General features: G+C 40.0%; 1 protein-coding gene across 2 annotated transcripts in view; it reads right to left on the reverse strand.

Moving 5' to 3' along the window:
* The window catches only part of Vav3 (vav guanine nucleotide exchange factor 3), a 330,956-nt gene that overhangs the window by 231,213 nt on the left and 75,227 nt on the right, over positions 1 to 24,516 (reverse strand). The gene's annotated exons all lie outside the window — the stretch shown is intronic.

Below are 24,516 nucleotides of genomic sequence, written 5' to 3' on the forward strand. Positions count from 1 at the left end.
GAGACAGAGACAGAGAGAACTTGAACATGTTGGTAACACATCTTTCTGCACTTCTATGTACACATAAGCACAAGAAAACATCAGCATTTACACAATGCTTTTCTACTTATTTTCACTAATCTACTATGGAGCTATTTTCTGGAGATGTTTTATGCCCCTCTATTCTTCTCTGCAAAATATTTAAACAGCTGCAGAATTCTCCAAGCTACATATCTTTGAAAACTCATTTAGGTAACTTCCCTCTGGTGGGTGGCTATTTGAGTTACTATCTTTTATTACAAATTATTAAATTAACATCATATCTCTCAACCGGTATCTGGGTGAGACTTTATGAGTATTTATTTCCTTAGAGAATTCTGAAGGTAATGGGACAGAATAGAAAGGGAAAATTAAAAAAAGACACGGGTCAGGAGAGCAGCCCCTCACCCCTGTTAGTTGAGAATCAAGAGACTCTAACAAGCAGGACATGGAATGTTAACAGTCAAAATAAGCCTCAAGCTGGCGACCCATGCATAAGAAGGGCTCCTCTGACCTTCTCTAAACTGCGTCTTTGTCTTACCAGCCTATAAAGTGTACCTCATAAACCACCTTAAGATCTCACTCACTTAAAAAAAAAAAACTTAGATAAAAATAAGCATACCCAAAATTTTTGCTTAGTCTTTGAAATCCTTTGAACAACTGGAGCTCAAAGGCACCAAACCTTACCCATAGCTATCATTAGATCTGTGTATGCAAGCTCTCTCTGGAGCCAGTGCCCACTCTTGCCTTGAGCTTCTGAAAGTGTCCTTCGCCTCCTGCTGTCTTCCTTTCTACCTCCCCCCCCACCTCTCTCATTTTGTTGATGACTATGTTAAAAATCCTTCTCCTAATAAATTCTAACTTCACTTTCACTGACTTGTCATAAAACTTTTTCTCTGCCTGAAATCAAGGGTGTCATTTGAGTAGCAGTCTCTAAACAGTCTTCCTAAGCTGCTAAGGTTGACAATCCCTGCTGCTACCCAGAGCACTGCCTGATGAAGTCAGACCATACACAGTTTCAAGGATTTGGATACACGACAGCAATCTGACCAACAACAGTTTATAAGGAACACTTTCAGAATTCTACCTCACCACACAAGCACTGACATTTCACTCTACCTTTATCAATTTTCATTTCCACTTAAAAGGATAGAATTTTAGATCTGACAGACAAACATTAAACTTGGGGGGGTTGATTTGTATCGATTCTTGCTGCAAAAAAAAAAAAAAAAGGTGTAAGCATATCTGTCAGTGACTGTTATTAATAAGTATACTCAAGCCCATTCCCATACAGGGGAGTATTTGAGGAGAGAACAAGTACCCTGTATCCTTTGAGTGTTGTTTGTGTATGATGTAGGAGATGAGCAGCTATGGTTGTACTCTGGGACCATTGTTCAAATCCCAGCCCTGCCCCCTTACAACACATGTAATCATGGCAAGTTAAGTGACCATTATCTATATCTATGCTACCTCCTCTCCTCTCCTCTCTCTCTCTCTCTCTCTCTCTCTCTCTCTCTCTCTCTCTCTCTCTCTCTCTCTCTCTCTCTCTCTGTGTGTGTGTGTGTGTGTGTGTGTGTGTGTGTGTGTGTTCAAATCAGTGTTGAGCACTCCTTCCCTATTATCAGCACTTTAACCAGTTATAGTCTCCACATGCACAAGGGAAAGAGAATTGGGTAAAAACAACATCTAAATCTTACGTCTCCTGAAGTACCAGTGTTTCTCTTCAACAAAGATATCATTGGATTTGCAATTTCCACATCTTCTTAATACTGCGACACAGTTCCCATTGACATGATACTACAGTTCTTATACATGTGATTTTTAAGGTTATCTTCATAAGATTTCAAAGACCTGTGTAACATCCATTCATTAATTTTCCAGGAGCTATTTGTTTTAATAAAAGCCTTTGAGGCAGTAATATTTACAAAACAAAAGCCTGTCATTAAAAAATGTCCCCTGACCATTACCGCTGGTGAAGCAGGGAAGACAAGGTTTCCAAAGTCATTTTAGACAGTACCACTTCTAAATTCCTCTTCATAGTACAGGAAAATCTGACTTCCTACAGTGAACACTCAGTTATAGTTTAAGGGAAAATAAAGCCATGTAGAACACATCAACCCCATCATCTACATTACACGATCTTTTCATCACAAAGCCATTGTCTTGGCAAAACCCTAGGTTAAACCCAAATAGAGTTCAGTTTTTCATGGGTTCAGCCTATACATCTGACTTTTAGAAGGTCACAAATTGTAACAGCTACGGAATGCTATGGGGCAATCAGTCAATGTTCTCTACAATTGATCTGGGCTTTTATGCCCCCCTGAGGCTTACTTCTCCCTTGCAAAGATCACCCATGTTCCCTTAACTCTAACAGAGGTTGTTTATGCCATACAAATTGTAACAGGGGGAGAGATTGCATGAAAAGGAGGAGGATTAGTATGTAAATAGAAATGTAATGGAATTGTCCACTGGTCCTATATGTTAAGTTAAAATATGTGTTTTGCCAGTGAGGCCTTTCCTAGCACAGATTTATTCCCAGTATTATGCTGAAGACACTGCACACAGTATTACCTGTTTTAATAGAAGGTATGCAAGACAGGTAAAATAATTCGATTTTCCCTGCTTTTCCCATTCACTTTCCCCCAATAAAATCCCCTCCACCCAAGCTCTGTCTCATGTCTTTCTCTCCAGTGCTGCTTTTTAAAAATACAACAGAGGAGCCACTTTTTTCTCTCCTAAATGAGATTCCTTGAACAATTAGGCAGAATCACCATCAAAGCTGGCTGAGGCTTTATCATCCTGCAGCCCATGTTCCTGTAAATCAAAATTAATAAGGCTGTAGAGCAGCAAACCCAGGTACCGAACAGAAGCTGGCTGGCAGAGAATAAAGATTGCAGAAGACTGACTTGAGATGGCTACATTGCTACCACATTACTTTTAAGGTTTTAGCCAAAACCAATAAATTGTGTTCCAAAGAAACACTAAAATAATGTGGTATGTAGTTGTATTTTTGTTGACATCAAAAACCCAATTCCTAAATCTGAACACTAATTTCTGGCTGATTTGAAACTCTAAGACGTCAGACTATAGACACTTATTTACAATGACAATCTGTAGTGTGGGCTTAGTATAGTAGGAGGCACTGTGTCCTGAAGAATCAATCCCTCAGCAAATCTTCAACTGCTCCTCCACTTTTATAGATGGTCTTGTAGTTTGTTGTTTTCTGTTTTTTGGCAAATCTAGACTACATTTTTCTTTAACAAAACTAAAAGCTTTTGCCATAAAATATTCAGGATGAGTACAGAATGAAAAGGAAAACATGTCAACTGTCTGTGCCTCTTTCTTGTCTCTAAAAAGGACAACTTTATCTGAAGGCTTTGCTGTGCTTCCAATGATGTGAAGAGAGTCAACTACTCCTTACAGATCAGTGGGTGCTAACGGGGAGAAAGCTGTGAGGGTCACATGGGCAACCTTTCATAGAAAAGCATACCATGTGGTTACTGTATAACTGACATTTCCCAAATAGGAAGTGGTTTTATTTGTTTAGCATATAATAACAATACAGGTAATAAAAAAAATTATCCCGAAGGAACTATACCCACTCTGGCTTTGCAATGAAGCAAATAAACACATGCCTTTTTATAAGTTGGGACTTTAGGAATTTTTGTCAATGTAGCAACCCTCTGTTAACTAAACTAACCATCCTTAAAGATAGACTACCCAGTGTAAGAAAATCTCCATGTTTACTTTCCGTGTCTTTATTTATGACAAGAGGGATAAGATTCTAAGGGTGCAGGGCAGATTTGTTTTGAGATGTATAAAAAATTTTTCTACAAATAAGTTTTATTCTATTTGTTCTGTCCTCCAAAATAATTGACCTTAAAATTTTAATTAGTACATTTTAAAAAGCAAAACATAAGCCCAACTTAAAACTAATTTTAATATATACATACATACATTCATACATACATTCATACATACATACATACATACATACATATGTGAATCCCCTGGATGAAAAGTTCACGGAAATGTGAATCACCGCTAACATTTGGGTTAACTCTCCAGGGAATTGAACTCCCATGAGCAAGAATGGAATGACTAACCCAGTGAAGGATGCTTGAAATTACTAGGTTCTTTTAAGCACAACCAGAAAATGCTTTAACATGTTGTACAGTGTTTAAATGGTTTAAATGAGGGGGCAAGGCAGATGGATCTCTGTGAGTTCCAATTCAGCCTGGACAGGCCAGCCAGGGCATAGATAGATAGATAGATAGATAGATAGATAGATAGATAGATAGATAGATAGATAGATAGATAGATAGATAGATAGAATTAAGGAAAGAAAGAGAAAGAGAGAAGGAAGGAAAGACAGAAGGAAGGAATGAAGGAAGTAAAAGAGGGAGGGCAGGAGGGAGCAATCACTTTGATGAAGAAGGCAGCCTCTTCATCAAAATCCAAGTTACCATATAGTAGAAAATCTTTCACCTACTGTGGAGAAGGTGCTGATGAATAGCATCCTCCTTTCATTATTAAATTTTATGGCAAATTTCCTGAGATGCCATCTTAGTTTCTCTCTAAGAAACTGTACCTACTTTCCAACAGTCAATAAATTCATATATTTTCATGTTTCTTTCCCCAAACCTAAGTCTGTTAGAAAATATTGGACATCATTTTACTGAAAAATCCTTGTTAAATACAGCAGGCATAAGAAGCAGACCTCAAGTTTGTTCTACCCAGAGTCTGACTTCCTATATGTTTTTGTTACTCTACCCAATCCACATCCAATGCTATCAACAACTATCAAAACCCTGAAACAATCACCATTACACAAGCATTCTATAGTGAACATCTGTCTAAAATGAGTGACAAATATGTCCTGGAAATGATTTAGCACACAGTTTATAAGATGCCTGCTAACTCATAAGCAGCAAGTAGTATCTAACTTCTGTCTTCATAGAAAAGCAGGCCAAGGGTAACAAAGGAAAACCTACACTGAGAATCATCCAGATAATTCAGATAAAAATCGTCTCTGCACACATGCACATGTATCCATGGGAACTACTTTAGACGCAAACACATTCACTCTAACCTAACAGTCTCTGACTCCTTCATGAACTGACAAGTCCAGACACTTTGTTTCTCAGACAATATTTTGATTCATCAGGATAGCGCATATTCAAAAGGTATTCTAACTGCCACTGGGGTTAGAATACCCCAGAGAAGTCTTGGTAATCAACAATGGAGTCCTGCAAGGATGCAGGTTGCTTTGCATGGAAATGAAGTGACTCAGGTCGGGCATTGGTGGTGCACACCTTTAATCCCAGCACTCGGGAGGCAGAGGCAGGCGGATCTCTGTGAGTTCGAGGCCAGCCTGGTCTCCAGAGCGAGTGCCAGGATAGGCTCCAAAGCTACACAGAGAAACCCTGTCTTGAAGAAGAAGAAGAAGAAGAAGAAGAAGAAGAAGAAGAAGAAGAAGAAGAAGAAGAAGAAGAAGAAGAAGAAGAAGAAGAAGAAGAAGAAGAAACTCAGAACCATGCAGGGGAAACTTCCCTTGTCAAGACCCCAAACACCTGCAGAGGCTGTCAAGCACTGTTGCCTGCATTGTCAGATGTAAGCTTCATCCTGGAGCGCACTTCCTCTTCTGATCCCAGGCAAGGAAAAGCATCTACACATTTCTATCCCACCATCACCACTATATTCCTGTAGATGCGAATAATCCTTTAAAAGAAATGGAGACATGTGGATATAGGAAATACACACACAGGCATCACAACCAAAGGACACAAGACTCAGAGTTCTGCATTACTGCTGCAGGTGTGGACAAGCTACAGAGAGACATTTCCCTGTAGTTCACCAATTATCCTTGTGGATTTCTCATCCACCATATGCAATAACTTATTAGACTCCCGAACACTCTGTGTAACTTAGATAAGCCTTAAGTCAGGGCAATGGAGTCAAAGATCTGTCAGCATAGCTGAGATGGGATATGGTCCAGCAGGAGGCTACAGCCTTGCAAATACAGACAAACATTCCTTTGAAGGCTCTAATAGTAGAAAAAGAAAGTCACTTGAAAAGAAACAAGACCAACATTTCTAAGTACACTAAGCTCCTGCTGAACACTAAGTAACAAAATAAAACAAAAACATCAAAAGGAAAATTTAGGATGGGGAAATGTAGTTAAAACCTGCTAAAGTAAAATATCTACTGGGTTGCTGAATATATTGACAAAAGTAAATGCAAATGTCCTTAGTGTCCCCCATCAATTTTAAGATACTGTCAGGTGCACCTGTCCCTGCCCCAGTTTCCTTTTCTTAAATTCTGTTTCCTTCCAGTCATCTAAGAATTACTGTTCACTTTTTTGTCTCCCTCTCACTGACCACGTCATTCCCTAAACACCCAGAAGCTCTTCAGCCATGCACCCTTGATGTCTTCACTCTCATGTCTGCTCTGTTTTTGTATCACAGTACTTCAGCCATACAAGTTCTCCCTGCTGCTGGCATGACAAACACTCAGCACAGCCTCCTCTTGCTGACAGAGTGCTTGACTCAGGCAAAGCGTTTATGTGGCTCAGCTCTCATCTGCTAAAAGCACTCATCAAACCCCCAGTGCACACCTACAAGACCCCGAATCTTATACTTTTGCTCAATTTCTGCTGGACCTCAAGACCCAGCTCATTTGGTTACATCTTATACTTGAGTTGCAAGGATTATATGTGGGACCCCAACATGTCAAGGGGATCTTTTTTTCTGTGCCTTCTTATAGGACATTCTCTGTAATAAGAGCTATCTTTTCACTTCTGATTGGAAACAAGGCAGTGATTAATGTCTCTGAGATGAGATAAACACTGTCTTGGATTTACCTTCCAATGCCTCCTAGCTATAATTTGTATATCCTTGTCCTATAATTTGTATATCCTTGTCCTCATACTCCTCAGCGATAAAATGGAGATAATGCCAACATAACATAATGGTAGGATAAAATTCAAGGAATATCCCTTCAACATATGGGAGGTCAGGCAGATCCCTTTCTGCTATGTACCCCCAAAGGTACCTATGCAAACCTGCTACCTATGCAAATCATTTATTTCCTTACTTATATCTTGTGTGATAGAATGGCTTTCTTAAAAAGAAAGCCAAAAGCACCTCTGTCCCAAAAAGCCTCTTCATATAGTACATACATTTAAACAACTGAGCTATAATGAAACTCAAGTCATCACAAAATGGAAATTACAATATCCAGCTATTGGGTTTTTGATTAGTGCCTATAAGTAAGGAATCATAAGTTAGGTGTATGCATGTTTTTATAAACATGTGGTTCAGTACACTACTACACCTCTATGGACAAACTGATTTCTGTTTACATAGTTACTTGCATATTAGAAATTCAATAGAATGTTTTGTTTTTTTTTAAATCTAACCAAACGATTTGCTGCTTAACCTACAGATGAACTTAGAATTAAAAGTTAATTAAACTTAAATGATCAAACTACATTTCCATTTCTACACATAATATTCTCAGTGGGTAGGCAGACAGGAGGTACAGTAGCAAAGGAACAGCCTTCATTTGCTTCTCTCCATTTGGAATATCTTTATCTCTCCAAGGTATGGGTAGAGCAGAAGTCTTTGTGCCTTGTGGACGCTTACAGTTCTGAGAGACTGTCACTACCCCTGAAAGTGGAGCAGACCCAGATGAAATAGAAAAGCTGAAGCAGGGGTGTTTTTAGGGAGTATTACACAAGTAACAACCACCAAAATGAAGCAGAACTTGATATACAGACATTGTCCTTGGCAAGGGAGTGGCTGTTGGACAACCAGAAGGGATTCTAGGGTTAAAGAAAACTGAGATCAACTTGGAGAACTCACTGCAGGGGACATACTGTAAAAGGTAAAGCCAAAATCTAATTAAAATGTCCTCTAGAACTTATTGAAAACTGTATTGCAGTGATATGTAAGACCCCCGTACTTCTGATGAGGTCTTAGCATTTCAGTGTTTACTTTCCCTCCTGCCTGCCAGGCTTCCTTGGGTTGTCCACCCTTCACTTTATTTACTCAGTAGCATTTACAACTGTAACTTCGTAAGTATCGTGTTTGTTTTATGTTTTATTTGTTTTGATTCATCAACTCAATAACCTTAAGGGCCAGAGACCTTGACTGCCTGTTACTACAGATCAATGACGCAGTCCCTGGTTGTTAATATTTTCAGTGTAAGAAGGATAGGATAATGGCAAATGGCCCCTTACCCACAAAGACCACTTTCCAAGATACCTGTTGATGCTATGCCACTGTCTGGGAGTGGTGCTGAACAATGCCATCTGTCTGACTCTAATTAACCATCCCTTATTGCAGTGATGGCTCCACCTCAATTGCATGAGAGCTCTTGCTGGAGACTTTGTGTGAGCACAGTGCTTTCTGGTACAACACATTTCTCTCTTCTGCTCATGTCTGTCATGAACAACTTTAACCACGAACTGTGGCCCTAGCTTTCTCCATGTAGAACTCCACAGCAAGCAAGTACATTTCTTTCTTCCTTTTCACAATTTCACAGACTTATGATTCATCATTTTCATAGATCTTGGAGGTATCAGCAGCATCAGCACTTACGTTTTGTTTTGTTCTGCCTATCTTATGTCAAGAGCTTTCACCTTCCAGTTGGATAGAGCAATACTTTTGTGGCTGGGGACCACTTCAGTTCTCCCCATTTGTCTGTAGTTTTGCTTAAAATGGCTTCAGTTACCCAGGATCATTGGAAGATTCTAGAAATAAACAATTATTAAGTTTTCTATTGTTAGCCAACCTGAGTAATATAACATCTCAAGCCACACTACTCCATCCCTCCTAGCCCATAAGTCATTCCTTCATCAAATGTTTCCACATATAAATACTACCTCCCTGATAGCTGCTTGGTAGCCATCTTGGGTATCAGATTGACAGCCACAACAGTGTAGGTTTATGTCTAAGAAACTCTCATTTGACTTAATAACATCTCCAAAGAGCAAGAGCAGTAACAGTGGCAATCTGGCTATGCCAACTAGAAGCCATAAAGAGTGAAAGGTAAAAAGGTAAAAGTTCTCAACTTAATTAAAAGGGGGAAAATAATGTATTCTTAGGTTGCTGAGATAAATGACAAGAATGAAACTTCACCTGTGTAATCATGAAGGAAAAAGGGACATGCCCTAGTTTTGCTATAAAATGTCACACTATGAAGATTATATCCACAGTATGCCAATAATTATCATAGAGAAGGCATTAAATTTGCATATATAACTACATATGTGAGGGGGTTCAGTAGTGAGTGTTTGGGCATCTACTGGGGATGTTAAATGTATCCCTCGAGGTACAGGCAGCAATAATATTAAGTAAAATAAAGATTGCTAAACAGCCCAGACAGTGCTGGACAAAGGGATGATTTCCAACTCAGGTCAAAATGAGATAGCATTAGACTTTCTCACCCTACTCAGAACAATCAGCCATGGTTGTACCTAAGACTTCATTTGAGTCTATTTAAGCAGAGAAAGTAGAAAGAACTTATAACATTCTCTAGCTTGGCAAGCTATTAATAATCCCTATATCTTTACCTTTGTTCATTTTATTGGGTTTGAACCCTTGATCTTGCTGCAGGGCTGGGAGTGCACCACGCCCTGACCTCCTATTTCATTAGCATCTCACTGTGCTACCTCTCCAGGTTTGTTCCTCTTTCATTGGTTATGGACAAATTCAAAACTAATGAGTCTATTCTGAAATTTGCCATTTACCATTTTATGATTATGTGCAAGCTTGGTTAATTAAAACCACAGAAAGCAAAGCTTCAGATCAGGTGGGGGTGGGACCTCAGGAGAAACACTGTACTCAGGAGTTACCCTTGTTTGTTGCTCCATCCGACTCAAACCACTTTACCCTCAAAGTCCAACCTTAACCCTCAATTCAGCTCCATGGAGTAGGGCCAACATCAGGGCCCATTCTTCACACACTTCCAATACACACATGGACAAGGAAAGAAGAAATAAGGTTTTACCTGATTTCAGAATCTCAAGGTAGAAAGACAAAAGGTCAGTTTTACATGATACAGAAGAGAAGATAAGGGTCTTTGTCAGAAATAGGGAACAACCAGAGACAAGTCAGCAAAAGCCAGGAAGAAGAGGACACAGTGCTGCTCAGAACCAAGCAGCATACATTCTCAGATTGGAAAAAAGGGTGTGTTATCTTGAACTAAATCAATAACAACGAGTGCTAATGGATGTGAGGAGAAAGGGCAAATTAATAAATATCCATCTAATGAGTCATGATGACTGGTAACTTAGTGGGACTAATGCAAGGGGCAGTACAGAGTCAAGAAAGTGAGAAATGGGGATAGGGAAGCAACAGCCAGACGTGACAGCACATACTTACTTACAAGGCCGACAGTAGGGAGAGACAGGCAGGGGATTGCAAACTTGAATCCATCTGAACCACACAGTAAGATCCTGCCTCGTAAAAAGAAGAAAGCCGGGCATCATGGTGCAGAATTGTAGTCCAGCAGGTGAGGGCAAGAGTAGAGACACAGAAAAATCCTGCCTCAAACACCAATCAGCCGGGGCTGAGAGTATAGCTCAGTTGATAGAGTACTTACCTAGCATGCAGAAAGTCCTGAGTTCAATTCCCAGCACCACTTAAAATCAGTGTGGTGATACATTCCTGTAATCCCAGCACTCAAGAATTAGAAGCAGGAAGATCATTCTTGGCTACATAGAGAGTGTAAGACCTGCCTGCCACATAAGATGGTGATTTAAATAAAAGAAAAAAAGAAAGCAGGCTACAGTTGGAAAGGAATATGCATAGATTGTAAAGGAGTATTTTATTTTCTTATAAGTAGCATGGGTCCATACCCAAGAGAAACTGTCAGATTTGGAGCTGTGGAAAATTACTCTGAAGATTCATTGGAAATGACTTGGAGCTGACGGCAAAGGGAGAATTAACACAATCCCTTCAATGAGAGCTTTCACAAGGCAGGACTAAGGACAGTTAAAGGAGCAGCATTTGTTACTTTGTGCTTCCTGGAGGGATAAACTAATATGTTCACCTCAAAACAAATACGTTTTAAAACGAGAGAAAAGTAAGTTTTTACACGTAAGTGTGAAACAGCCATGGGGTACCTAAACCGCTCACTATGCACAATCATGAGAAACCCTAGACTAAGCAACACTTTCAGAGCCTGTATTGTTACACCTCACAGAACACACAAGGTTGCCCAGGATGAAGGGTTGCTCCCCAAGCTTCCTATTAATATTTCTTAAGACACTGAGGCTCCTTGGGAAATTACTTAGGAAATACTAATCCATAAGTTTTCAACTCTATGAAGATTAGAGTTCTTGGTGGTTATTTATTTATTTATTTAGAACTGATACTATTAAAAAGCAGACCACAAAATGATGAACTTGAATCAACACCAAAGTATAAAGCAAAGCTACTTGAACCATGTGTACAAGGTTATGTAAATGGGTGTGCAGGTTATGAAAAAAATGACAATCGTGAGAGGTTTCAAATGGGCAGCAACCAAAAATTAATTCGAAATTCAGCATGTAGCAAATCCAAAGCATCTCTGGCATTGCTCACCCAAGTTGCTTCACATGGCTTCACGGCAGCCTTTATTCTGAACACACACACACACACACACACACACACACACAAACCATTATGCCATGAAACACTAAGAAACAGCCAGACACATATCAGTTTAGTTTCAAGAAAACTGTATATTATAAACATACAGTGTATATTGTATATGGTGAATTTTCATTTTATGTAACAGATGGTGTGATATTTTTACTTGATGAACAGTTTTCTGCTCTTATGAAAATGGTATAATTATGAAAAACACACATGCTTAATATTTTCCTCATCATTCCTCAGCATGTAAGTATCCAATTAGATTATCTTTGGATTGCACTGTTAGACAAACAAGCACATCCATTTAATTAGTATGTAAATTTGCATTCAGCCTTACTAAATGGTAAGAATCTATGTAATAACAAGGAATTATTTTGGCATAAATCTATGACTTATCACCACTCAATGTTTTTTTATTTGTATATCTGTTTTATGTACCTATACACCTGGGGTCATGGAAAAAGTTCTCTAGCATAAAGAGATTGTGGATAGAAGAGTTTAAGAAACCCCTGATATAAAGAGTGACCTTTCTGCGGGCCAGGTACCAGAGTTCTACAAGACATGGTAAGAATGTGAAATTTCCCCAGGTATTGGATAGCCCTAGGAGACTGAGACAGGTATAGACATTGCTGGAAAAGGTCAGGACTATCTCAGAATCAAGGAGAATATATCTAATGATGCAGGAACTCTATTAACAGCCAGTTGCACACATACACTGGGGAATGCTGGAAGCTGTGCTCCTTCTCTGCTGAAATAAACAGAAGAAAAGCCTGGGAAGGAATGCTCTTTGTTAAGGAGTAATCGCTCCGGGGCTCTTCCTTAGTTACAAAAAGACACACCATCTTCTACTCTTCAAGAAGACAAAGTAAAGGAGGCCTTTGTGAGCAGCTGGTTGATTCTTGACTTATTCCTCAAAAGACTGAAAAGTCCAAAGTCATCTGGGAGTTAAGAATGGGAGAGCTCCAGTGCTGTTCTGGGGCTGGAAAGTACCAATGTGAGGCATACTGAGAGGAGACCTGACCCAAGCTTGCTGGTAGAAATGGGACCCAGGAGCCTCTGAACCAAGCTGCTGCAAAAGTAAAGAAGCAGGGCCTCACCAGGATGGATGCTATGGGGATAGTTGGGCCCCAGGGGCTAAACAGTGACGGGAGCAAGAGCATGTCAGTATTGGGTACCATCCCAGGAACCATACCGCACTAGTCTGCAACAGCACCAGGCTAGCAGAAACCATGCAGATCAGTGCCTTTGAGGGCTTTGAAACAACTAGGGCCCTACAGCCTACACAACCTCTGAAAGTTTTGAATAATGTAAGTGAGTAAGTCTTCAAAAGAGAAATGTGACACTACTAGTAAGAATGAGAGTCCAAACAAGTTACTGTACAGAGAGACTCTATTTGTACACGCCACATCAGTTCATCCTGGTCACATATACAGTTGTTGATCGGTGTGCCTGTGCTAGATAAGAAGGCCCTTTCAAGCCACCCAACGTGAGGCCCCTAGAGCACCTTCAGGCAGGAAAGACTCAGAAGCCTTTGGTTAGTCAGGGTTTCTTATTACTGGCAAAGCCAGGCAAAGAGTTCCAGAAGTCAACACAATACAGACTCTAAGCTATCACATGCAGGACTCTGGTGTAGGTGTTCTGAAAGGTGAGCTTACCAGTACTGGAAGGAGAAAATGGAGATGGGGTGATGATTCAGTCATCCAGGTACAAAGGACTGGGAATCCAGCTAGGCATTACATCACAGACAAGGCAGATAAAGGTCCTTCGGCTTTTTTGCATAGACAATGAGGTGTACACATCAGGTTGGAAAGGGTGAATGCAAAGTAAAATCACACAAATTGTGCCTTAGCAACATCACTAACTAAACCTACCACAAGGCATTATGGTCTAAACAGACTTTTTATATCACAACGGAAGGACAGATTGGTAGCAGCCAATTACCATTGAATCATCTGTATGGATGGGGGTAGGGATAACAGGGAGATTTCTACCAAATAAATCATATAAAAGCCCTTTTCAATATTAAGTTAAATCAGTACCCCTTGATTTTCTCAGCACACCCAATGCATTAAAGGTACTAAAGGCTCTACCCACCCTTTCCCCTAAATCTACTCTGATGGAGCTACAGATTTAATTCATATTCTGGAAAGAAAATACAACTTGATGAGCTTAATGCACCAGATGATAGTTGTACTACAGAATTCAGTATCTAAGTCTCTACACAAAAACATTCAACAAAACTCTTTTATATGAGCCAAGGAAAATATAGGGTATAAACAATGAATGTGTGTTATCATTTCATCAAGACAAATTGAGTTTCAGCAAAAGTGCCATTAAAGTCCTCTTTCTGACCCTACCCATTCCAAACTCGGCACTCTGATTGATCTATATTTACCCAAACTACCAGCTCTAGACTTGTTCTAAGTTTATTTAGTCAGTCATTTTGGGGCAGTGAGCCAGACATTTGCATAACACAACAAACATTTATGGTTTATTCCATTAACAGACAAAGAATCAGAGGGCTTGGGTGAGGTCACAGAAAACCATCTACTACAGAGTTTGGTGACTTCTGCAACTATTTCACTCAAGTCAGTATCTCTACTCCAGGTGAGAGAGCAGGCTATGTAATACCTTTCAACCTGTCCTTTTCAAATCATGCTAAATAGTCCAGATATCAGCCACATGCAACCTGCAGAGGCTCTTGAGTTCATTTCCTTGACCCCTTCAAGGAAGAAAAAGAAATGGGAAAGACTCCTGATGACTGTGACCCATTGAAACTTGAAAACCTTGATATTCTTTGAGTCAATTAAGATGATAAAGAAAACACTGAAACCAGCACTATACTTCTGCTAGCCATATATGTACCACAAAGCAGAGAGGTTCTGGGACTCTGTCTCATCCTTCCCCTTCACCAATTGATAGATGGGAAGACTTACAAAGATGTTTTCCAAGGTAAAAGGATAACAAAAAATGTAACATTTCTACATGCTCAAAACCATCTGAATTGTGAAACACAACAAATCTCATTAATTTCTGTCACTTTCCATTGAGAAAACTAGTAGAAATTGGCTCAAAGGAAAAAATGAGGAACACATTGGTTGCAGTCATGGAAAAATCCACACACATATGCATTCAGCTCTGGGTTCATGATGTCAATAGGTTCCTCCTAGGCTCTATTCTCTCTGAACTGAGACTGTTTGAAATGAAATGTGGAACCCAGATGCCTGTGGCTCCTCCAATCTCACAGACCCACATGCAACACTGCTAAATCAGAGGGAGCAGAGCAAAAGAGGTAACACAGAGAATCCTAGATCTCATCGCATGGCAAAGGTATGGGGTAGCCCAGTTGAACAAACCATCTTAACTAAATGGAGAAAGGGAAAGGTTGCTTTCCCAAAAGAGATATGAGACCACGGAAGAGGGAAAATGATGGCTATGTAAAATACTGCTGAAGGACCACAATTTATTTCCTAACTTCACACACCTCCCATATTAGTTCTTACACTTGATTCAAAATTAGACTCCAGATGTTTGCCAATGAATCTCAAACTTATTAAAAATAATAGTGTTAACCAGCCCTTGTACCCCAAGTATGTCAATCCAGCTACTAGGAACACTGAGGCAGGAAAACAGCAAATCCAAGGCCAGCCTGGACTACAGGATGAGGACAAGGCCAGCCTGGGTAAGTTAGTGAGATCCTGCCTCAAAATAATGAGGAGGGAGGGGGAAAGGGAAGCAATGGCAGCAGTTGATGATACGGTATAATGATGGGGAATGTATTGTGTATGTTCATCTCATTGATTATTGAATAAAGTACTTGTTTGGCCAATGAGACAGAAAGTTAGACAGGACTAGGAGTCAAAGAGGATTCTGGGAAATGTAGTAGAGAAGTGGTGATCCAGGCAGGAAGTGAGATAGCAAGGAGACTCATATTTAAGCAAGGAGAAACAGGAAATGTCCCTTTTCCCCTTCTGAGCTCTCACTGCCGCAAGCTGCCTTCCTGCCTTCTGGAGACTAGTCAAACAGCCGCAGAACCCGGGCAGCTGGAGGTAATGTTATGAACTTTCATGTAAACTTTACAAAAGCTTGAAAAGGGATTTTAGCAGCAAAAGATCAGAGACAAGCACGACTTCTTGTTAGCAGCGTTTTCTTGGGTGTCTCTGTTTTGCTAGAGACAAGCAGAGACTTGAGTGGTTGCTTTAAGAGAGATTTCCCGACTCAGAAAAAGCAGAAAAAAACGAAGACAGTGGCTAAGAAAGCCACTACTTTAATTTTGGCAGTGTAGTTTAACAGTTAAAAGACTGGTGGGCAGAAAAAGGTAAAGATTTACAATAAAGACAGATCCAGATAAAGAAAAACCTCTAAAGGTTTACACTACATTTAAAAATATATGTAGGCTTATGAGAGAAAAGAATAACAGGAGGAAACAGAGAAGCTGGTTATGATGGCACACGCAGGTAGGATTTGCTAAAGGAAGCAGAGTCAGGCAGATTTCCACAGAGAAACCCTGTTTCGGGGAAAAAAGAAACAAAAGAAAGTAAAATAAAGTAATAAAAAAGCCACATGAAGATAGAAAATACACAAAGAATCTAGATAATATATGCCATATTGTTGTCTTTAAATTGTTTGATTGCCAAGGAAAGACTTACTGCTGCTAAAATACATTTGATTATAAATGCTACTAAATTAATCCAACTTATACATTCTTTGACTTCAAAATATAACTTCAAAATTGACTTCAAAATTTAAGTCTAAGGACAGGCTACTTGAAAAAAAAATTTCTGTTTGTGTTTTCACAGACAATGAAAAGCTGTGGATTCCTTCCAGACTAATATGGTTTGATCAAGCAAGACCCCCCTGAAGCTGAGATGATACAGCCTTACAGACTACAAAAACAAGGACTTGGTCAGGTTTCTATGTTTTGTCATGATTCCAATGGTATAAACATCGCCCCCAATCAGCAGGAAGCAGTTTAGAAAGAACGACGTCCATATTCCCAAATATTGTTTATAAATGTTTGTTTTCATTTAAGTGGGGTTGGTTATAAATGATAATGAGCATAATCAATTTTTTTAAAGAAAAAGGGGAATAGGATATAGGAATGAATACTTTGCATTGGTATAGATTTTCATTTATTGATACAACTTTAAGGTCAATTTTGTGATATGTATATGTTTCCTCTTGTTTAGGTATTGTGTTTATACAGATATTTTTAAATGATATACATAATTAAATACAGGTTATATAGTCACCTATGATAGTCAGAACTTATAATTAGCTTAGTTAGGTTTTCTAGATATATAGAGATATATTTGAGATGGATAGGTATTCTTCAAACCTTTCAAAGACCTACAGAAATATGGCATTTAAATGGTTTAGGGTTTTTCTTGGCAGTGAGATACAACTGCTTCTGGCACACCAATTACGTCAGAAAGGAGGATGGGCATCGAAGAAACTCATTATGGAGTTTGCTTTCAACATGGCAAGATTAGCCATTTGGGCAAGAAACTGCTCTTGCCTGGACTGTTTGTTGCTGTATAAACTGGACATACAGGACCCACAAGAAAGTAACTGCTAAACTTACAAAACAAGACAGTACTGAAGGGTTCCTGTTGAAATGGAGAAGTGTGCCAGACACACTGTGGCCTATGGGCTGAAGATGGATGCCCCAACGTTACAGAGGAATTTAGGGTGACTGTCCAGGTAGCCAGATGTCTCGGTCAATTCTAGAGTTTATATATTATCTTTCTGTGGTCTTTGATAAGAGTTGAAGACAGATAGTTATAGTTTTCTTCAGTTATTATAAAAGATAAGTTATCCTTTTTATTTAGACAGAGAAGAGGAGATGACGGGGAATGTACTATGTATGTTTATCTTATTGACGATTGAATAAAGTACTTGTTTAGCCAATGAGACAGCAAGTTAGACAGGACTAGGAGTCAAAGAGGATTCTGGGAAATGTAGTAGAGAAGTGGTGATCCAAGCAGGAAGTGACATAGCAAGGAGACTCACATTTAAGCAAGGAGAAACAGGAAATGTCCCTTTTCCCCTTTGCCTCCTCCAGCAGTGGGATGTGAGCCACTGGCAAGAAAGGGCGCCAGCGAAAGGCATCCTCTATAAAATAAGTTTTATAAAATATATAGATTTATGATAATTAAGACTGAGCTAACAGATGAGAAATACTAGTCATTTGCCAAGCAGCATTTGAACCTAATGCAAGTTTCTAAGTATTAATTTGGGCCCTAACTTGGGCGGGTGGTTGGTGTAAAGTGCACACATGATGGTGGGGCTCGGTGGCTTTTGGTGGAAAGATTTATCGTAACAGTATAATACTACAGTGAGATAATATTCTTGTCTAGTATGTATAACACCCTAGGTCCTATCCCCGGTAAGTAAAATCAAATATAACATTAGTGTTAATCATAGCAATGAGTATAGTAATAGCTAATTTTCTGAGTCCTAACCTTACACTGACGCACTCTCACTTCACATATATTATCTTACTAAGTATACATTTGTAGGGGGAAATGCTAGTCATGCCCACTTGAGGGATGGCCCAGGTGAAGCTGTCCACGCCCACTTGGGGGCTGGCACAAGTGACACTAACCATGCACACTTGGGCATGGTCAGAGTGAGGTAGCAAGACTTTAAATATGAGGGTCAAACGCATGTGGCTCTCTCTGTCCCCTGACCCACCTGGTTGTACAGGACTGACCCCGTCGGGTGAGTACTTTCCTAATAAATGATCTGCTCATCAAACTAGCTCTGACTCCATTGCCATCCCCATCAATTGTGATTCACATTATACATTGATTTTCAGATCAGGAAACTGGAGCTCAGGGAGGTTAAGTTAGTCACTCAAGACCACAGACTAGTAAGAAACATGGACCTCAAGCCAAGATCTGCCTTAGAAACACTGTTCTTAACCAAACAAGAATTCACTCTCTTCCAAGTTCTTACCTATTTCATTGACACACCTCTACACTGACACTCTAGATTCCGCTTGATGTGACCCTTCTGAACCTTAACATTTTGAAACTGTTCTACAGGATATAGCAATAACCTCTGGCCAGGTGTGATTTTCTTTGATTCAAGAAAATGTACCAATCAACCCATAACTGCAAGGTGCCCTACAATTTCTGAAACCAAAAATACAAATTTTATGGGTCAAGGGAATCAGGGACAAACATTAATCACTCACCTGGATCAGATGAAAGCCTCAGCAGGAGTCCTACAACCTGCTCAAAATGACCTCATTAAAGACAACCCACATTCTCATGCACCACAGATGTACCGACTGACAACGTGGGAGGAAACACTTCCAAACAGCTTGAGTTAATCAAAATGGCAATAAGGACAAGTAACAGCCAACACACATCAGCATGACATGAAATGAGCCGATGTCCAGATCCTGCTGAAAGGTCTGAACAGATGGAACAAGAGATCTCTAAGATAATTCCAGGGGTGGGAAACATCACTTTAAAAATCTGTGTCTTAAGCAAAGAAACTAACAAGCTTTTACTTATGGTGGTTACCATAAAGCCAGAAAGGGATTCATTATTTGGAAAAGTTAGGAAATAATGATTTTTTTTCAAGATATAAACTCAAAGACAAAGAGAAGCCGCATATGAGGTCTAAAAGAACAATGCAGCTTCTCCCCAGAGCAGTCTGTCCTCTGCCTGAGGCAAGGATCCTGCCTCTTCTTCAGCACCCAAGAAACCCACAGTCAGCCCGGCGTTGGTGGTGCACACCTTTAATCCCAGCACTTGGGAGGCAGAGGCAGAGGCAGGTGGATCTCTGTGAGTTCGAGGCCAGCCTGGTCTCCAGAGCAAGTGCCAGGATAGGCTCCAAAGCTACACAGAGAAACCCTGTCTCGAAAAACCAAAAAACCAAAAAACAAAAAACAAAAAAAAAAAAGAAAGAAAGAAACCCACAGTTGCCTGCTAACCTCGGGCCTCTGCTGTCCCCTGAAAGAGTTCAAGTTCCCAAACTATGTCCTGGTTCCTGCATGACATGCATGCCCAGAGTTAGTAACAGAAGTCGTCTTATGCTAGGGCTCCCTTTCTTTTGATAGACAAGACAAACTGTAATTGGTTCCCATTGGAATTTGTGTTGATGTTAATTCAGAGCAAATTGAAGTGAATTCCAAATTGAATAAAGAACTCAATTCTAGGAATCAGGAAACCACTGAAAGGCAAAATAATTATAAGCTATTCTATAGAACTCAAAATGAGTGCTCTTCCCCATAAGAAAAGTATCAGTCATCTGGGTTGATTGACATTTTCCCAGGATAGCCTTAATTTCCAAAAGCAAACACATCCATGCAGGGCCTACAATTCTAAATATGTTCCCAAAACAGACACTAAAGAAAAGGTTAGGCAGTGACCAGGGACCAACATGATGTCACAAGGGACAAGGGCAAGAGGAGACAACTGGAAGATATTTGTACATACGTGAGAACCTGCGACACCCTTGTCTCCCTAGACTTACTCACTTGGGCCACCATTACACTGTGCCTCACACGGCATCCTGAATCTTTCCTGCCCTAACAGATGAGCTACTCCAAAGCCAGATTTAAAGTCAATGAGTCTCTCATGCTTTTTAATTTAAAAAGCCTTTGGCTTCTCTTTCATGTGTGATTCTTCCCTGACCATCAAGTGAGACCTAAAACAAGGACAGCAGAGAAGAATAGTGGGGGTAAAAGGCCAGAATGTCAGAGTCCAGATGCTGTTCCTACCCCCAAGGCTGGTGTATAACCCTCTGTGACTTCCTTTACCGTCACGTCTACAGGCTACTTTCACAATGTTCCTGGGCATCACATGAATCTGAAACCTTCAAAGTGCAGTGAAAACAACAACAACAACAAGATATTGTCATTATATCTCTAGACCCTCAAAGCCATCAAATAAATGTGAGTTCCAAGTTTACTAGGAGTAGGAATTGAAGTGCCTTGACATCTAGATTAGCACAGGTTATTTCAATGTGACTGCATCAGAATGTCTCACCCCAGAGTAAATGAAGTTCCCCATTGTTGCTTAAACGGCATTCCTGCTTAACCTTCCACACTCTATATACTAGAGCAATCCAAGCAGTTCAGGCATGAACTATTCCCAGATTAGCAGTCTCCTGGACTGAACCATTGCTAAGGTTCCCATCTGCACAATGAATCATGGATTTTTCCCTTCCTTGACTGGAGGACCTGTTTCCTATCACTTCTTCATCCCCTATTTTTCTCATCATCTGATTCTTCCCGGATACCAGGAAGATTTCTGAACACAGATTTACTCTGTGTTCTTTCTCTTATGCCCCACCCGGCCCCCACCATCCACAAGAAACAGCAAGGAAACACTTCTATCTTGTTTTCTCTTTTATCCAATTTACTTGGCAAATCGGAGGTTGGTGCAGTGGATAACACCAGCATGTGGTTTTCTTGTCTTAATTTCTCCCTTAGGATGTGCAATTCTCTCTGGGATGACAGCTTGGCTTTGGCTTAATGTCTTAGCTCCCACAAGAAAAGCCATGCAACAGATGCCACAGCCTGCTTGGGATGGCATTCCATGCACGCATCTTTCAGGGGCTGCAGTATATTCGCCACCCTCATTCATGAAGCAGTCACACCCCTCCATTGCCATAGACAGGAAGATTCCTCCTCTGGAAACCTCACCTCTGAAGGCTCAGCTATAGTGGCCCTACCTTACCACCTGCAGCAGGGGCTATGAAGGTAAGGGGGCATGCCATTTCATCCCACAGAGAAGGACAGTCATGTCAAGACATTCCACCATCAGACAAGTTAGCTTCAGTTGCCTGGCTCCTTGGCCACCATGCAGAGGAGGAGGACATTGCTCTTCCCAAACTCAACTTTGGTTCCATTGTGAGCCTATTGACCATGCCAAGCATTGCAGTAACTCTCTTCTTGGGGAACCCTAAATACACACTTGCTGCTACCCCTCCTTACAAGACTCCAAGGACAAACCAGATGTGCTTTCACAAAACTCTAACTTAGGAGAACAGTGAGCTTAAGGCATTTAACACTAGAGTACAGGTGAGGGGTTACTTAAAAGAGCTTGAATGACACCAAAGAATGGAAAGTCTTACCCCACCATGGATGACAAGTCCCCCCGTGAACGCACAAAGTCCCATGTAATTAGGACTGAATTACATACAACTGGCTGAGAGGTGCAGGCATGAAGGTCCTAATATCAGGTAAGTGAGTGTCTGATGACTCTCCTCGTCCTAACTCCCCCTTCTATTAGTTAATATCAACAATCAACAAGCCCAATCTTAGGTGTTGCTTTCAAGTAGTCACAGCTGCTTTGATGAAGATAATGGCTGTTTATACTGGGAAAGAAGCATGCTATAGCAATCATGAATGTTGTCCAAGCACTCTACCACTGAGCTACATCCCCAGCCTTGTCCAAGTCCCATTTACACCCATATTCCTAATATTAGTATTTTATCTCTTATTTAACACCCTATTCGATATCTTTATACTAAAAAATTTAGAACTACACCAACTACCTCAGGCCTATCACTCCCAAAATGGGATCTGTAATCAGGAAGAATAGTATCTACTCAGCAGGACTGGGAAATGAACTACATCCACATATGTGCAAAGCATGAAGAAACATGTGCCCTGTAACAGCCAGGGAACTATGCTTGTGTCATGATATAGTGGCAGAGAATCTGCCAGATCTGAGTTCAAACCCTTACTCTATTCCATATTAGATATGGGATTTGGGGTACAGAGTTCCTTATTAGCATAATGAGGAAATTATTAGTGCCTCCCTCATAAGTCTGTGTGGGAATTAAAAATTAATATCTCCATGAAAAAATTTTAAAAAGCCAGCTTTGTGAGTGTTTAGTAACTGATGGCACAAACTATTCTACTCAGAGTATTTAATAGCAGTAACACAACTATAATTTTCTGTCAGTTTATGTTAAACACAGTCTGAAGAGATACATCACCATTACAGATACCAGAAGAAGCTCAGACTGTAGAGTAGCAAATACCAATTCAAGTCCAAACCACTATCCCAGGCTTAATCCTTTTCCAGTCTTAACCACTGTCAAAACATTTTAAGAAACCAGAAATAGAATTTGTTTGTCCCCAAGAATTAAAAAGTTCATTCCTTTACATTCAAGTTTTTGGAATCTCAACTCTTCTCCAGAGAATCTATCATCTATTCAATTGGACAGACCATATAACTCAACTAAAACAAACTCATGCATTTTTAGAGGTATGTCTAATCGAAATCTTAATCAAAATGTCTTGTGAACTGAAATGGGGGGCTCCTTAATAAGCTTTAAAAAGCCAGAATATTTTCATTTCCTTAAATCATTTTCACTTTCTATTTCCTCAAAAGAGAATGTACGGGTTAGGGACATGATTGGTGAAGTACGAAAACAGGAACATCTCTTGAAACTTCCAGAATAGCAGCACAGCATGGTGTCCACCGTTTGGACTTCAACTTGATTTCCCTATCTTCAGTGGTGGCACAGCACAGTCATAAACGGGCTTCCCTTTGCTTACTCATGGCTGGCTTCCTGTTCCTTATGCTACCATATTTTACCCTCCATCATTTTTCCCAAGTCGGTTAAATGACAGCTTCTTGGAGAGAAAGGCAACCCATGCTGTTACCGACTCCATTTTCTTCCACATCGCCAAAAAGCCTGATGACCCACAAGGCTGTGAACTGTTCAAAGATCAACGGCTCGCTCCAGGTCTGAGCCAGAAAGAGGCTAGGCCTTCAACCTCCCCACATGAAAGAGCATCCATCTTTACTCTATGTCAGCATCAGAATTCTAATATTTCTGTGACAAGCTTTTGACAAGAAAACCCATCCAGTGTTTGGCTTTTGTTACACGACCAAATATTACATCTTAGAAGTTAATTAAAATGCCAGTCTCAAAGTTTTTTTTTTAATGTGTTTTTTTTTAACTTTCAGATTTTGTTTATATGGTAGATTACATTTACCAATCTATGTATGGTGAACCATGTCTATATCTCTGGAGTGATGCCTTACCAATCACGGTGGGTGATCTTATTGATGTGTCATTGGATTTGTTTTTTGAGTGTATTAAGTATTTTTGCATCACTGTTTATAAGAGAAATTGATCTGTAATTCCCTTTCTTTGTTAGGCCTTTGTGTGATGTAGGTCTTTATGCGGTTTGGGAATAAAGTTGATGATAACCTCATAAAAAAATTAAAATGCCAGTCTCAGACAGATGTTTGAGAAGATACTAGTACCCAAATTAAAGAATAAGGATGGGGACTGGAGAGATGGCTCAGAGATTAAGAGCACTTGTTGTTCTTGCAGAAGATCAGGTTGGATTTCTAGTACTCACATGGTGGCCCACAGCCATCTATAACTCAAATTCCAGGGCTCTGAGGGCACCAGACAAATTTGTGGTGCACAGACATAAATGCAGGTAAAGCACTCATACAAATGAAGTAAAAAAAAATTCTTAAAACAAAGAAAAACTTAGATTCCCCCCACACACACACCCACAACTTGCAGCTAAGAATCAACACCAAAGCCTTGCATATGTCAGACAGGCTTTGAAACACAGACCTGTACCCCAGACTCAGCCTACTTTCTTGCTCTTCATACTTGCCTACTTTCATAATGCAATGTAGTTAACTGACTCGGGCTATTCACATGAAAGGGGTTTACATTCATATCACTTCATAAAAGACTACAATTTTTGAAAATATGATTTTAATTTTTAATTTACTTATGGGAGGATGCCAAACTCTATCCTATCCATGTGGAAATCAGAAGACAGCTGGCAAGAGTCACTTCTCTCCCTCATGTGTCCTGGGTACCACACAGGTCATCAAGCTTGGTAGCA

Source organism: Cricetulus griseus (assembly GCF_003668045.3).
Source record: "Cricetulus griseus strain 17A/GY chromosome 1 unlocalized genomic scaffold, alternate assembly CriGri-PICRH-1.0 chr1_0, whole genome shotgun sequence".
Lineage (NCBI taxonomy): Eukaryota > Metazoa > Chordata > Mammalia > Rodentia > Cricetidae > Cricetulus > Cricetulus griseus.